Consider the following 5,000-nt stretch of genomic DNA (forward strand, 5'->3'; position numbering starts at 1 on the left):
CTATGAGACGGCCGGCCGACTATGATGTCGATGTCGCCTACAGCGCCCGCTTGACGACCCAGAGTAAAACGCCTGCTGCACCCCCTCTTCACCGCAGGTGACGCAAATCGAGTCAAAAGTGGTGGACCGACGGTCACTCCAGCCGCACCTGTGAATGCGCCACCCCCACCGCCCGACTCGCAACTCGAGCGGATGTACGGCGGACTTTTCCCGCAATCGTACATTGCAGTCCACCCCTATATCTTCCACTTCATGAAGAGTTATCTCCCAAAAGCCAAAGTCCCGCTGTCCCAATACATGCTCTGGACGGCGGGCCGCGAGACGTGACGCTCGGTGGCAAAGAGTGCGCCGCTGAGGATATAGAGGGTCCGTCCCCCCGCACAGTGGTGACGGTGTGCGGGTAGTGTTTCCGACACCTCTTCCTGCGGTGGCAACTCTGGGGCAGAGTCGATACTCGCCCACTGGTGGAAGGTAAGCATTCTGCTTTACATCAGTACATAACTAATATTTCAGTCGTCTGACGTCCCTCCTTAGTAAATGATGCAGGACCACATACATAGATGATACATACTGTAAACTGGGGAGGACAGTGTGAACCGCACTCGACCCAGTCACCCTATCTCACAGTCCACTCTGTGTGTAACAAAGCGAAAGCACCAAAGCACTATCGTTCAACAACATCCATTTTATCCTCGCTGCCACAGGACACTATCCAAACAACGACAAGAGGAACGTCACGTCCACTAATAAGACAGAATGTCTCACATCACCCGCAAACAACGCAGCTCAAATCAGCCAGCAACACCCACAGTGGTCCACCCAGTATCAACACAGGACGCAACGCCACGCCACAACACAAAAGGTACAAGTAATAAAATACCCTTTGGCCACACCCCTTATAAAGGCATCGAACCAACCCACCACCTGACACCAGCCAAACGTACATCCTGATTTGACACATCTCTGGCAACCTAACCCACGTTGGCCCTTAACCTAACCCACGTTGGCCCTTAACCTAACCCACGTTGGCCCTTAACCTAACCCACGTTGGCCCTTAACCTAACCCACGTTGGCCCTTAACCTAACCCACGTTGGCCCTTAACCTAACCCACGTTGGCCCTTAACCTAACCCACGTTGGCCCCTAACCTAACCCACGTTGGCCCCTAACCTAACCCACGTTGGCCCCTAACCTAACCCACGTTGGCCCCTAACCTAACCCACGTTGGCCCCTAACCTAACCCACGTTGGCCCCTAACCTAACCCACGTTGGCCCCTAACCTAACCCACGTTGGCCCCTAACCTAACCCACGTTGGCCCCTAACCTAACCCACGTTGGCCCCTAACCTAACCCACGTTGGCCCCTAACCTAACCCACGTTGGCCCCTAACCTAACCCACGTTGGCCCCTAACCTAACCCACGTTGGCCCCTAACCTAACCCACGTTGGCCCCTAACCTAACCCACGTTGGCCCCTAACCTAACCCACGTTGGCCCCTAACCTAACCCACGTTGGCCCCTAACCTAACCCACGTTGGCCCCTAACCTAACCCACGTTGGCCCCTAACCTAACCCACGTTGGCCCCTAACCTAACCCACGTTGGCCCCTAACCTAAGTTACGCTGCACCTTAACCTAAGTTACGCTGCACCTTAACCTAAGTTACGCTGCACCTTAACCTAAGTTACGCTGCACCTTAACCTAAGTTACGCTGCACCTTAACCTAAGTTACGCTGCACCTTAACCTAAGTTACGCTGCACCTTAACCTAAGTTACGCTGCACCTTAACCTAAGTTACGCTGCACCTTAACCTAACTTACGCTGCACCTTAACCTAACTTACACTGCACCTTAACCTAACTTACACTGCACCTTAACCTAACTTACACTGCACCTTAACCTAACTTACACTGCACCTTAACCTAACTTACACTGCACCTTAACCTAACTTACACTGCACCTTAACCTAACTTACACTGCACCTTAACCTAAGTTACACTGCACCTTAACCTAAGTTACACTGCACCTTAACCTAAGTTACACTGCACCTTAACCTAAGTTACACTGCACCTTAACCTAAGTTACACTGCACCTTAACCTAAGTTACACTGCACCTTAACCTAAGTTACACTGCACCTTAACCTAAGTTACACTGCACCTTAACCTAAGTTACACTGCACCTTAACCTAAGTTAAACTGCACCTTAACCTAAGTTACACTGCACCTTAACCTAAGTTACACTGCACCTTAACCTAAGTTACACTGCACCTTAACCTAAGTTACACTGCACCTTAACCTAAGTTACACTGCACCTTAACCTAAGTTACACTGCACCTTAACCTAAGTTACACTGCACCTTAACCTAACTTACACTGCACCTTAACCTAACTTACACTGCACCTTAACCTAACTTACACTGCACCTTAACCTAACTTACACTGCACCTTAACCTAACTTACACTGCACCTTAACCTAACTTACACTGCACCTTAACCTAACTTACACTGCACCTTAACCTAACTTACACTGCACCTTAACCTAACTTACACTGCACCTTAACCTAACTTACACTGCACCTTAACCTAACTTACACTGCACCTTAACCTAACTTACACTGCACCTTAACCTAACTTACACTGCACCTTAACCTAACTTACACTGCACCTTAACTGTCACATGTAACGTCACAGGAATGTAGCTTTGCCTAACAGCAACCCTCTGAACATAGTTCACTGCTTGGATCCTCTGGTGTCATGTGTATTTCTTGATGCCATGGTGCGTACCCTCACATAAAGGTCTTTCGAGTGTTGCGTACTTTCTACACAGTCCCGCTAACCACTGGAAGGGTGTACCGCTACAGAACGAATATCGCCCTCCCCTCCTGCCCTTCCAAGCTGGTCGGTCAGGCGTTTGTTTGTGAAATGAGCCTTGCAGCTGTTCAGTTGCATTCGGTTGTCGATGCAGTCAGTGTACGTTGTGGTACGGCCTGTGTGGACTGTCCGCTGATGTACGCGTAACCCACACTGATCATCCGTCGTTACGTACTGAGTGACATAATGTGGCACATGCTTGACCGTACACCGGCTGCGCCCTACAATGGCGAATCATAAGGGCCATATGTTGTGCACGATGCTACTTCTCTCGTCTCCCCATTACAGCGAGATTGCACTGTTGTACGCCGTACAGACATGTGGTAAGTAGGTACGGACGAAAGTATTGCATGTTGGCCCCCCCCCCCCCTCCTCCCTCTGCCGGGAATCAGCGTGAGCCGTCTGTTGATGTAGCGACGAGGGTTTTCCTATTTAATCGTATTGCCCCACACAACATGATAGCACGGTGGACCGCGTTCCACATCTGCGACATGCTACAGAGGCCGGTTGACAGTCGACCGCGCAAGGGACATTGCACACGTGCGCGGACCATCTTCCACGTGTTCTCTCGTGTACATGCCGCAGTGTGTATGTGGGCTGATGTAGCGTGTCGTGACACATAACATGCAGGCATGCCAGAATCGTAGATTTCGCAAATGTAGATTGACGTATACGTTTGCTGCCAAAGATCCGCAAATGAACTGGAAATCAGTTGTTGAGCGGTTGTTCGCGCTGCAGGTGCATCGGTGATAGCGACGATCGGTACATCTGTGAACCGGTTGTTTCGGCGGTACCCGCCATGCCCCCGAACCTGAGTTGGCCATGTGGGTATGAAGCGATACGAGGCTGTGGCTTGGCGGGACAGTCCCCGGCCGGTGAGGGGGGGCCGCCCGGCGTGCTGGCCGCGCGCTGCGTGAGCGCACGCACTACAGCCGGCTGGTGGGGGGCGCCCAGTGGCAGGAGCGCCGGCCGACGGGCCCGGCTGGCGTCCCAGCTATGCGCCGGCGCACCCTGCGCGCGGCGCCAGGCGGCCAAAGTGGGTTCTGCCGAGCCCGGTGCGAAGCGCGGTGGACATCTGCAGTGTGCTGGTCCGATTGCGGACTGTGTGCGTTGAGGATGCGCCGCCGCCCGGCACTCGGCGTCGCGACGCCGTCTGCTGCTCGGTCGCCCCCAGCGGTTCTCGCAGGTGGTTTGTATCGCAGCTCTGCGGACGTGTTGGCGCGTGCGCTGTGCTGGGAGAGTTCGCTTCTGCACCCAAGTGGGGCTTTGCCCTTCTGTGGCGCTGGCGTTGGAGCTGCCGGTCACCGTAGGTGGCGCGTGTTGTTTCCCGCCGGCAATGCCACGACAGCACGCTCCCGGGCCTCTGTCGGCAGCGGCAAGCTCAGTTGGGAGCACGGGTGTTCGCACTGAAAGCGTCTACTCGCCTATCTCCGGGCGATTGCGCCTCTCTCGAACCCGACCAAGTACTTAGGACGGCGCTGCGCGCCGCCGGGACCTGAGAGGGTTTCGAGGTGTATCGTGCAGGGGAGCTCAGCCTCCTCCTGTTTGCAGAATAATTGAGCGGACGCTTGCGTGTTCGCGCGGGCCCTCGGGACACACTCCCGGGCGGCCGGCTGCTCAGCTCTCGTTGACGCAGCTCCCTGGTTGATCCTGCCAGTAGTCATATGCTTGTCTCAAAGATTAAGCCATGCATGTCTCAGTACAAGCCGCATTAAGGTGAAACCGCGAATGGCTCATTAAATCAGTTATGGTTCCTTAGATCGTACCCACGTTACTTGGATAACTGTGGTAATTCTAGAGCTAATACATGCAAACAGAGTCCCGACCAGAGATGGAAGGGACGCTTTTATTAGATCAAAACCAATCGGATTGGCTCGTCTGGTCCGTTTGCCTTGGTGACTCTGAATAACTTTGGGCTGATCGCACGGTCCTCGTACCGGCGACGCATCTTTCAAATGTCTGCCTTATCAACTGTCGATGGTAGGTTCTGCGCCTACCATGGTTGTAACGGGTAACGGGGAATCAGGGTTCGATTCCGGAGAGGGAGCCTGAGAAACGGCTACCACATCCAAGGAAGGCAGCAGGCGCGCAAATTACCCACTCCCGGCACGGGGAGGTAGTGACGAAAAATAACG

At 53.6% G+C, this 5,000-nt stretch overlaps 1 non-coding gene across 1 annotated transcript in view; it reads left to right on the plus strand.

Annotated features, from left to right (window-relative positions):
- The first annotated feature begins 4,502 nt into the window (after positions 1–4,502).
- The window catches only part of LOC126332699 (small subunit ribosomal RNA), a 1,893-nt gene continuing 1,395 nt past the window's right edge, over positions 4,503–5,000 (plus strand). The window contains exon 1 of the ribosomal RNA XR_007563873.1: positions 4,503–5,000. This exon is cut by the window's right edge and continues 1,395 nt beyond it. This is a non-coding gene — a ribosomal RNA (small subunit ribosomal RNA).

The sequence above is a fragment of the Schistocerca gregaria genome, unplaced genomic scaffold, assembly GCF_023897955.1.
Source record: "Schistocerca gregaria isolate iqSchGreg1 unplaced genomic scaffold, iqSchGreg1.2 ptg001498l, whole genome shotgun sequence".
NCBI classification, from domain to species: domain Eukaryota; kingdom Metazoa; phylum Arthropoda; class Insecta; order Orthoptera; family Acrididae; genus Schistocerca; species Schistocerca gregaria.